The following is a 12,845-nucleotide window of genomic DNA, read 5'->3' on the forward strand; positions in this document are numbered from 1 at the left end:
GCATTGTGTTTATGTGGGATACATTACTGAAGACTTTGGAAGTCCCAAGAAAACAGACTTGTGAATTTAGATGTTGCTGGGTGCCGTATGTTAAAAAATACAAATAAAATCTATTATTTCGACTCATTTGGTGACCTACAGCTTCCAGAAGAATTACAATACTTCATTTGCATAAGAGATGTGTTCTACAATTTTCAACACTATCACGACTTTGACACATACCTGTGTGGTCATCTGTGCATCATGTTCCCCCTGACGTTAATGAAGAATGGTATATAAGGAGGTGCATTAAGCATCCATTTACCAGTTGAGGTTCAGACGCAACGTCATATACACTCTTATTTTAAAAGAATGATCATCAGTACTACATGCAAGTTACTTTGCACCAATTGTTTTGTACACTGGGGACTAGAGTGTCGTGCTGATTGGGCTGAAGACATACAACAGAATCCCAAATATCACAAAGGCTACCAATAAACTGCATCTGGAAATGAATGGTAAAAAAGAAATTCTAAAAACAGAACCCAGCGTATACAATACTGACCATCTGAAACAGTCAGTAAAAGTGATTGAGCTATAAGCAAACATCAATTCACTTAAATCGGAAATAAGAAAGACAAATGCAACGACTGACTTTAACCACAAAGGTTCTTTAGGACGACTACTGGGTTTCATAATGGGACAGGTTGTGAAGAATGATTCTACTAAATTTTATGTGTATGATCAGACTGTGTATATATTCCCCATTGGTAAAATCTGTGTTCATTGCAACTTTGTAAGAAACTTCTATCTCAAAGATAGACTGAGTCACACAATTTCCAGATTCTTCCCCTCAGTTGGATCAGGATATAAGACTGTAGAGACTCCCACCAATGTTGTATACCTTCCAGTGACAATTCAGACACTGGACTATCTGGAGCAACGTATGGTGGACCAGAATAATAAACTTGTTGAGTTTCATGGTAAGGAAATCGTTGTACCACTACATCTAAGTCAGGGTGGGCGTAAGGCATAAAACCAGTGCACAAAACTTACAGCAATTCACAGCAGAACCCCAATGTGATAACACATGTAAACTTCAAATTTCTTAAATCAGTAGATATGAAACCCTGCAATGGCATCACTCAATATAACTGTCTCAGTAGAATTTGATGAATGAATTATGAGGTGCGGCTAGAAAAAGACCGGACTGATGCTGGAAAAAACATTTATTTACAATTATTTACAATTTCATGTTATCTCCTTCAATGTACTCTCCTCCTCGGTCTCTACACCGCTCCATACGAATTTTCCACTGTTCATAGCAATGCTGCAGATCATTTTCGGTAAGTCCATACATTACTTCCGTCGCTCTTTCTTTTACTGCTTCAACAGTCTCAAATCTAGTTCCTTTCAAAGCTGACTTGACTTTAGGGAAAAGAAAAAAGTCACAGGGGGCCAAATCAGGTGAGTAGGGTGGATGATCTAAGATGGGAATGTTGTGTTTTGCCAAAAACGTCTTCACTGACAACGCACTGTGAGCTGAGGCATTGTGTTGGTGAAGGATCCATGACTTTTTTCTCCACAAATCGTTCCATTTTCTCCGTACTCGCTCACGTAGGGTAGCCAGGACGCTAATGTAGTAATGCTGATTCACTGTTTGTCCCTCTGGTACCCAATCAATGTGCACAATCCCTTTGATGTCAAAAAAAAAAAAATCATCATTGCCTTGAATTTCGATTTTGACATTCGTGCTTTTTTTTATCGTGGAGAGCCAGGAGTTTTCCAATGCATCGATTGGCGTTTAGTTTCGGGATCGTAAGTAAAAAACCACGATTCATCGCAAGTAATAACATTTTGTAAGAAGGTGGGATCACTTTCAATGTTTTCCAGGATGCCAGAACAAATCATTCTTCGGCGTTCCTTCTGTTCAATTGTGAGACACTTTGGAACCATTTTTGAACACACTTTGTTCATGTTGAAACTTTCATGAAGAATCTGCCTAACACTTTCCTTGTCAACTCCTGTTAACTCAGACACTGCTCTGATTGTTAAACGGCGATCTTGTCGAACAAGTTTACCGATTTTTTCAATGTTTGCATCAGTTTTTGCTGACAATGGTCTGCCAGTGCGAGTGTCATCACTGGTGTCTTCGCGGCCATCTTTAAATCGTTTAAACCACTCAAACACTTGTGTTCGCGATAAACAATCATCGTCGTACACTTGTTGTAACATTACAAACGTTTCACTTGCAGATTTTCCTAGTTTGAAACAAAATTTGATGTTAACACGCTGTTCTTTCTGTACACTCAACATTTTCCGACGCACAGACAAAACGTCAACTACTTAGAACAGACGCCACGGGCAGACTGAGTGCAGGAGGTATATGAAACTCGAGCAGTAGGCGGAGCGAGAGTCACGTGACAGGCCACGCGACTTTCAGCCTTATTGCATTCGTTTTATTGTTTCACCAGTACTAGTCCGTTTTTTTTCTAGCCACACCTCGTATATGCTAGGAATACTTCTCACAGAAGCCTTATGTTTCAGCCATATTTAACAAGCTCAATGAAATTAGGATTGTTTTCCAGTATGAAGACACTTAAACCCCCCGCCCTCCCCCGCACCACACACAAGAGATTCATATATCTGAATGGAATATTTAAAAGAAAGGATGGTGCTCCCACAGTGAAATCGAAGCTTACATGTAATGCTTTAACACTCCTGTTTCAGGAGGCGCTGTATGAACTTAACAGCATTGAGACTGTCTGTTCCTGTAGTGTAGGCATAAGATCAACTCTTAAAACATATGTCTATGCTTCAGCCTCGGATTTGAAAGGTTCAGAAATTGCAGGATGGTTCGTAGACGAGCCAGTGGGTAGAACAGTGGAAGAGTACAAACGATTTACTGCATGTGTACCTCTAAAACTGTTTGTGGGGTATTTTGAGGATATGCAGCGAATTATTATGAATGCTAAACATGAACTTATTCTGGTACGGCATGTGAGAGATAACCTCTGTTCGACTGAAGTAACCTAGATTCATCATATTTGCATTTCACACTGACAGAAGTGGGAATACAGCAAATGATCCCACAGCATTTGACATATACAAGGTAACTAAAGCCAGAATCTATTAGAATTCTGAATTCTATCTATATGACAATTTATTGGTACAGTGGGATGAAAATGTGTACAGTCTAGCATTTGACATGTATTCAAGATTTCGCACTTCTTACTTTGAAGGTGCTGAAGACAAAGGATATCTACTCAGACTATGGAAATTCAAGAAGATGGCACCAGTCATCATAAGACTGCTCAAAACAGAACGACATAATTAAATCACGACCAGTAGATGTATGAACTTAATTTGAATCTTCAGCATATTTCCCAAAATGCACTGCAGCATATGCTCTAGTTCTACATGACCAGTGTTTTTGCAGCTAGCTGTATAAAAGAACAGGTGTTGTGTCATATCCAGAGCATTTCACAATGACATCTCAAAGTGTGAACATCATTGCAGACATTCAATGCATCTATGATGATGAGTGCAGACAGTTCATATTTAAAGATACTGCATTCATAGCGTTCGCAAAAGATGCCAGTGTAATAGAGACAATCTCAGCAACTATTTTATAGAGGAAGGCTCTCAGGATGTGATGTGTGCTAAAACATGGAGGAGTACAATGTGTTTAACACGTTTCTTCCATGAAATTCGATGGGAAAATCCTGGTATACCCTAGAAGATACGGTGGCATTGCCTCAATTATTTGACCATCTGGATACTATCTTCTGTGTCAAAGGCAAGGAGAAGATCTCATGGATGCATGGAATCTACACGTATGCAGCTATTCAAAACCTGGAATTCTGTGGGTGCCCTGCACTCCATCAGCTCAAGAAGACATACGGATATAAACAAAATAGTGGTGTGTCTGCTTCCTGAAATGCAAAATTACTTTTAACTTGGACAAAAAATAAATGTATTTTTCTCACATTGTGTACTTTTAGCGATTTTACCTGCTCTCACTTTGATACGTGTATAGCTGTATAGTGTGCAGCTTTGTCCAGTTTGTCCAGGTACTGTCTGTAGTTTTCTTCACGCACATGTGATACAGTTTTAGATATGTTTGCTATATGTCTTTGGAACTGGATATGATGATGTGCCACCTGCTCTCATAACCCAAAATGTGTAGCAAAATGAATTCATTTATTCAATTCACTTAGACAAAAATGCATACAAATGGTAGATAGGTTTCGGTTCTTGAATTTTTAAAACATTTTGCATCTCTTTTAGTTCTAGATATGAAAGATGATAGATACAATTTGGTTCTTAAGAAGTTTTCATATAACATTCTTTTATCACTCCAGAAATACTTTTTTACAATTACTATTACTATGAACCATGGACCTTGCCGTTGGTGGGGAGGCTTGCGTGCCTCAACGAAAGAGATAGCCGTACCGTAGGTGCAACCACAACAGAGGGGTATCTGTTGAGAGGCCAGACAAACGTGTGGTTCCTGAAGAGGGGCAGCAGCCTTTTCAGTAGTTGCAGGGGCAACAGTCTGGATGATTGTCTGATCTGGCCCTGTAACACTAACCAAAACGGCCTTGCTGTTTTGGTACTGCGAACGGCTGAAAGCAATGGGAAACTACAGCCGTAATTTTTCCCAAGGGCATGCAGCTTTACTGTATGATTAAATGATGATGGTGTCCTCTTGGGTAAAATATTCCAGAGGTAAAATAGTCCCCCATTCGGATCTCCGGGCGGGGACTACTCAAGAGGATGTCATTATCAGGAGAAAGAAAACTGGCGTTCTATGGATCGGAGCGTGGAATGTCAGATCCCTTAATCGGGCAGCTAGGTTAGAAAATTTAAAAAGGGAAATGGATAGGTTAAAGTTAGATATAGTGGGAATTAGTGAAGTTCGGTTGCAGGAGGAACAAGACTTTTGGTCAGGTGATTACAGGGTTATAAATACAAAATCAAATAGGGGTCATGCAGGAGTAGGTTTAATAAGGAATTAAAAAATAGGAATGTATAGTGTTTGAGACATAGATCATAAAATCTGCTGTGTTTATTTCAAATAAACTCAAGTGCAATTAATGATAGGTTCACTTGTGTGTGTACTGCTGTCAAAGTAATATTTCTGCATTGATAGATTTTTAGCAGTACACTATAGAAGTACTGAGAAAGGTTTACATTATGAAGTCAGTGCAAAAGGGTAGGTTATAGCTTCATTTGAAGTGATTGATAGGATTTCTTTGGGTTATTTCAATATTTTGTGTATTTATTGTGTGTGTGACATTTTGGGGAACTAGATTTCTTTGTATATTTGTGTCCAGATAGTGATAGCAGATTTCTGCAAACATGGTTAAGACACGCAAAAAAAACTAGCACAGAGCGAGAACATGTCTGGGTATGATACAGATGACAATGTACAGGAATTTCCAGTGACTAATCAATCCTAAATTTCATGCTCTCAAATTTTTAGATAGGAAGGTGAGCAGCATGAGGCCGATAATGTATCTGGCAATGCTGATGAACAGGCTCAGATGAGCAAAGAAGTTTACTCATCTGCTAGGATAGGTAAAGGAGATGCAACAGCATCAAAAGCTGATGTTGTGCAACACCAGTACCAACAGCTGATTTCTTGACTGCACTTATTGCATCCTGGGACTTGATGCAGTTTGGGAAATGAAGGAGAGAATTGACCTCTCCCAGGCCACAAGCACTTTGTACTATCGTAACCGGAAAATTGACCTGGCACTGATTAGGACTCTGGACACATATATAAATTACTGCTGGAAAATCTGAGTAATTTTCAATGATCCATATACATTGTGTACCATTGACTGTACCATTAATCAAAGCAATAATGAACAGGAATCCGATTGGGAGCTGGAAGCTGTCACTATTAAATAAAGAATCGAAGAAAAAGTAGCCAAATCATCTTACTTAAGCCAGCCACAACAAGCTGACTTAAGACAACTGTTAAATCGATTTGCGAAAGTATTTTCAGAAAAACCAGGCAATATTAAGGGATATGAATTCGACATGCAGGTGAAGCCCCATCAAACATTCTGTTGTGCTACCTACTCTATACTGTGGACTAAAAGGCCAACCATAGGAAAAGAGATGCTGCATTGGCAGATAGTCGAACCTTCAATGCCGCCGTATAGTAGTCCATTGTTAGCGGTTATGAGGGCAGACAGCAGTGTTCGATTAGTGTTGGACACATGGGACACTAATAACATAATAATACCCATTCGGATCAGGCCCGAAAATATAGAAGAACAAATATAGAAATTCCAAGGCGTCAAGTATTTGACAAGCCTGTATCTAAAAGTTCTTACTGGCAGGTTCCCTTGATGCAAGCTTCAAGGAAATATACCACGTTTATATTCGCTGGAAGAAGCTACCAGTTCCGAGTTTTACCGTTTGGGGTGAATGTCAGTGTGGGCAAGTTCATTATGGCACTGGACGCAGTATTAGGGCCCGACCTTTTAGAAAAGGTAATGGTATGTGTGGATGATATCCTTATAGTATCAGAAACCTGGTCTGAACATATGGAAATTTTGTACCGTGTGTTAACAAGACATGCAGCAGTAGGAGTTACTGCCAACTTTGCAAAATCTAAATTTGGTCTTGAGGAAATAAAATTTTTAGGACACATTATTGCTCCTGTGAGAATTTTACACACTCCCAATAAATTGAATGCATTAGAGGAGATGCCATACCCTAATACCAAAAAGCAACTAAAGATATTTCTAGGAATGGCCTTCTTTTTTAGGCGATTTCTACCAGCTCATTTAGTAAATAGTGAGGACTTATTAAGTCTACTCAGGAAAAATCGGCTTAGGATTTTTACTGATGAATGCAAGAGAGCATTTGATCAAATCAAGGAAGCACTAGTAAATGCAGAGATATTGCACCATCCTGACATGTCACAAGATTTTCATCTTGCAACGGACTCCTCTTTTTGTGGGTTGGGATGTTGTCTGTTTGAAGTGGATAACAAAGGCCAACAAACAAATTAAAATAATAGGATTTGCAAGCCATGTGCTAAATTCCTGTGAGCAGTCATATTCCACAACAGAACTTGAAGCACTTACAGTGATCTGAGTACTGAACAAATTTCGTCATTACGTCTACAGAAAAGGGGCAATAATATTTTGCCATAACCAGGCTATTAGTTATGTGTTAAAGTGCCATTTACTGCACAAACGTCTGACCAGGTGGATTTTGGATTTGCAAGATTACAACTTCCAAATCAGTCACATAAAGCGAACAGACAATGTGGTTCCAGAATCATTGTCTATATTGCCTAGAGGATTACCCGAGTTTGCAGGCTTATTAGAATGGTCTATGCCCTATGGAGTTTAAAATCTTGTTGCTTAAGGATCTCACCAGACGTAACAAATATGTATGTATATGTTGCAAGATGGTTCTAATGGCTCTGACCACTGTGGGACTCAACTGCTGTGGTCATTAGTCCCCTAGAACTTAGAACTACTTAAACCTAACTAACCTAAGGACATCACACACACCCATGCCCGAGGCAGGATTCGAACCTGCGACCGTAGCAGCAGCGCGGCTCCGGACTGGAGCGCCTAGAACCGCACAGCCACCGCGGCCAGCTATATGTTGCAAGATCACAAATATGCAGCGTGCTGATCCGTTATGGTATGGGATAATTGACTCACTAAATACCAATCCAAATGGAGAATTTAGCAAATTATATAAGATCCAAAATGACATTTTGTATCACAGAATGAAAGAAGCTTCGGAACACTGGTGTGTTTGCATACCGATACAGTCAGTTAACAATCGGATATGGTACACTCATGATTGCTGGGGACATTTCGATGGCAAGAAATGTGCCGATCTGTTAATTAGATGTTATTTTCCAACTTGCACCAGAAGGTCAAAACACTGGCGAGGCTTTGCCTCATTTACCAAAAAACAAAACCATGTCCTCGTAGTACAAGGAATGAACTACACGCCGTAGTTCCGACAGCACCATCGCAGATTGTCACTGTTGATATAACCAGACCCTTGCTGATAGTAAGAGGTGGGGTAAAATATGTGGTAGCCGTGTTTGATATTTTCTCCAAACATCTGAAATTGTACCCCACAAGAACCTCCACTACAAAAACTATAGTCCGGAAAACTGTGTCAGACTGTATACCAGGCGTTGGGAAGCCAATGACCACGCTGACAAACAATGCCAGCTATTTCAAAAGTCAGGACTAGAAACTGTTTCTACGGGAACACGCCGTTAAACACGTTTTAGTATCATTTTTTAATCCAAGCGCGAATCTCATTTAACACTGTTTTCGCGATTTAAACCGATTTGTCTGGAGATATGCAGAAAACCAACAAACGAAGTGGGTTGAGTTGGTGTCATATTTTGAGAGAATTCATGACAATGGGCCTCATGAATCTACAGGGTGCACGCCCTGTGAAATCACGACGACATATGTACCTGACAATGAGTGGCTGAAACCTCTGTCACGTATTCCAAGCGTCATAACTAGAGAACAAAAGTTACAACAAGCCCTGCTTGCACTGCAGCATCATGCAGCAATTAGAAAGGCTAAATATGATAGGGGTTGAACAGACACTACACTTACAACAGAGGAGACTTGGTGCTGCCAAAGAACCATCCCAAGTCTTCGAATATTAAAAGGATTAACAAAAAGTGGCAACCCATATACTCAGGGCCACACAGAATCATGGATGTACCTCATGATGGGTATTACCTTCTGGCACAACCAGGGACAGGGAAAGTAAGAGGATTATATCCTCATAAGGATCTAAAGCCACTCATACCCATGGGTGCGCAAGCAGATGCTTGAATGAACAGAAAACTCATCTGGGTAATGTACAGAGATTAAGTATAAGGTGTAAATACAGCACTAGTTAAGATTAATTTCATGTATGTTAATTATGGGTGAATGCTTGTTATATACCGGTATATGTGGTAGTTTTTAAGTATGTGTGAGTAAGTTTCTTGTGAAAGAGGGTCAAGCATTTAAATGTGTGCATGTAAACAAAGTAATAGTAAATGAATCCGTTTAGTGGCACCTTGCACACACTTGGAAAAAAGGCATTGTGCATGGTTGCTGGAAACACATACTAGCCATGGATGATTAACAGAATGTGTGAAATCTAACGATTTATCCTTTAAGGAGTATAATAATCAATGGTATGAAGATGATTAATGTCTGCATAGATTCCAGCTTGGAAGTGGTTGCAGCCACACTTGGAGAAACAAGGCAACTGCAAGCGCAACAATAATAAAATAATTAAATGGTTGTAAACGCCATCTAGGCGCTCAGTTCGGAACCGCGCGACTGCTACAGTCGCAGGTTCGAATCCTGCCTCGGGCATGGATGTGTGTGATGTCCTTAGGTTACTTAGGTTTAAGTAGTTCTAAGCTCCAGGGGACTGATGACCACAGATGTTAAGTCCCATAGTTCTCAGAGCCATTTGAACCATTTTTTTTGTAAATACCATACGTAAAAACGTTCTGAACTCATGGGTCCAGGAAGACCAGTTGGTCGAAACTTTAAATAAGAGGTGCTGGCTAGATCAGTCACTTTATGCAAAGTGAAAAGCCATATCTAGAAGTAACTCTGATTTACCTAATGTATGAAATATTACTATGTCATTTTAAAGCCATATTTCTTACATTGTCTAAGTAATATGTGCTAATATGTTCCAAATTATAAATGAAACTATCTGGACGCTTACATAGTGCAATACAGATAAGGTGAATCACTAATTGGAATGTGATTTTAAATGTGAACATTGGAGTGTGTGATAACGCAGTGAGTGTTGACTGTATTTAGCAGTGTATAACAGTTGTTCAAGTACAGCGAGTTAATGGAAATAAAATCAGCAGCATACATGGTGGTGCCTTCTGCAATGTATATAACTTAATATGCAAATAGTTCTGACATTCATAGTGTGAAGAAATGTTTATGTGGACAAGGTAAACTTCATATGAACGGAATATCCCAAGTGGACTGTGAAAAGGATGCTATGGGTAGTGCACAGCGAACTGCGGATTCCGGGGCCGACAAACGAAAGCTAGAAGCGACGTAATGCCAGCATAGCGACGTGAAGAGGTGTCACAGCAATGTACTCACATGGACGGTTGCCACAGTGACAGTGTGTAGTGCAGAGCACTGAACACTTAACAAAAAGCAATTATTAAGTTGAAATAGTGAAATGTGTGAGTTCGAGCCACAGACGTATTTAAGGAACTTGGTCTCATACATTCGTAGATTACATCAATGCAGACAAAAACAGTATACACGAATGACTGAGGAGTGCTTGAAAAATTAATAACATTTCTTTCAGCACCATTGATATGTGTATTTGTCCTGCTTTGCTGATGAACTGATGATCGGTCGAATATTTTCATGTTGTGCGCAAGGCGAGCGGCCGGCCGACGATCCTGACTGCCCAGCTGATGCGTGGCGCCCGGCGACTGACCGTCAGCTGTCTGCTCGGACGTCACGGCGCCCGCCAACGAACTGTCGCTACTTGCAGCAGGCTGCCGTACACGCTTCTGTCATCGTGCAGCAACGATTCGCTGACATCTCAACCACAACACCATCATCGACGACTCTTACTTCGCTGAAACTTGGAAATGTATCTATTGTTTACGACGAAATAATAATTACTATGTACAATGTAAACTTGTAACAAATAAAATGTCCAAAGGACACGGAAATCTAAAAACTGACTTCATATGTAAAACCAAATGTATATCACAAATAATTGTGTAAACTATGCGATTGTGTGCCAAGACAGTTATGTATATTGATTGCACTGACAAATGTTTCTTCATGAAGATGAACTTTTAATGTTTCAAAAAATGGTTCAAATGGCTCTGAGCACTATGGGACTCAACTGCTGAGGTCATTAGTCCCCTAGAACTTAGAACTAGTTAAACCGAACTAACCTAAGGACATCACAAACATCCATGCCCGAGGCAGGATTCGAACCTGCGACCGTAGCTGTCTTGCGGTTCCAGAGTGCAGCGCCTTTAACCGCACGGCCACTTCGGCCGGCTTTAATGTTTCAAATGAAATGTACTGTGTACGTAATATCAATTACTATCTATTTCTTGTTTGATGTATATGTGCATGTTACACAAAATGTGTGCCAAGACAGTTACAACTAATGCAGGCACAGACAAATATTTTTTCGCAAAGATGAACCTTGTTATTCTAAGACAAATGTACTGTGTACGTAATTTCAATTACTATCTGTATCTTGTTGTGATGTATACGTTTCTTTGTTGATTAATTTAATTGCTATACTATCAGCATAAAAGTAACTAAGACTACAAGAAGCTTGGATGTCAACAATCCAAAGGCTCTGGATGGGGTTTTTGACCCGTGCTTCCTTATGTCTGTAATCCAAATGGGGGAGCATAAGCAAATTCGTATTGGGTCTGTAGGATTCCAGATTGTTCACATTCTTGATAAAAAGTAGCGTTAGACCTAGCAAATGTACTAACCTGTAATAATAAGGAGAGGTCGAAATATGTCTATAACACATGAGCTGTATATGACACATATAATTGTGACTTGAATCCAAATGTACACTTGACAGCAAAAAAAGTGGGTCACTGCCAAATACAACCAACATAACGTAGCTGTGTTGCAGGTCCTCTAAACACCAAGACCTCATGGGGTACAGTCATTTGACTACACACAATGGGTACCGCAAGAGACTACTAAGAGACCAAGGGTTTTTATGGCAGTCAGTCTAAGCGTCAACTAATATCGTCATACAAAACATATTAGAAAACACGTTCTTAGCGATGAGACACCCCATAACACTCATAAACAAACCTTAATTACAACAAGTGACATTCCAAAAGTTCTGGGAAAACGGATTATTTTACATATATCGTACAGTAATCCTTAGTAAAAATTAAATACTTGAGACAATATATGGAGTTACAAAGCTGTATGGCAATTGGAAAAAAGTTTTTCGCTCTCTAAAATGTTTTCCATCCACGTGCTGAAGGTCGCTCAACGGTTAGTGGAACTGGAAACTGGGTATTGGACGAACCAGTAGAAAAACGCGATTAACGGCAACAAGCACTCTAAGGAAATCTCAACAGTAACAGCAAATCACCAGTAATATCGTTGTTCTCGTAACACATCAACAGCTATGTGTACACAAATTTGAACTTTAAATGACATAACCAACGTCGTCGTTCTGGACCTGGATTCAAACCCAGCACCTATAGCCATTGCAAACTAAGCTAAGCTTTGTTTGTGCCTCATTGAGACCGGATCACTAGGCATAAAGAGACGTGAAGTATAGACGTTTGCACCAGTATCAGTTATCAATTCAGATCCTGAAAATAAATGACGAAAATGTTTGTACTGAACTGGGAATCCTGTCATAACAGTTACCATCTTGGGAACTACCCCAAACGATGTTTAATATGGTGTCATTCACAAGGAACAAGGTATGCTCATGTTTAAAATTGAAATGCCATCATATAAATCTTGTGACAGGGATGCAAACCCAGCACCTAATCGGATTGTTAACGAAGTACAGTCATGCTCAAAAGTATCCGAACGGCCTGGATTGCATTTCGCCTGATTCCCATGCAACCCACATAACGCAGCTGTCTAGCAGGTCCTCTAATCGCTCCCTGATACAGTCGTTTGACTATTGAAAATGGTTCCAACAAGTCACCACTAGAAAACACTGCTCTGTATCGCAATAACTCAGGATGTAAAGTAATACCACGATACTAAAAATATCGGGGAACACCTCATCACAGATAAGACTGTCCTTAAGGCTTGTAAGCTCGCATTTATTGCAATAAC

This window comes from Schistocerca americana, chromosome 4, assembly GCF_021461395.2.
Source record: "Schistocerca americana isolate TAMUIC-IGC-003095 chromosome 4, iqSchAmer2.1, whole genome shotgun sequence".
Classification (NCBI taxonomy): domain Eukaryota; kingdom Metazoa; phylum Arthropoda; class Insecta; order Orthoptera; family Acrididae; genus Schistocerca; species Schistocerca americana.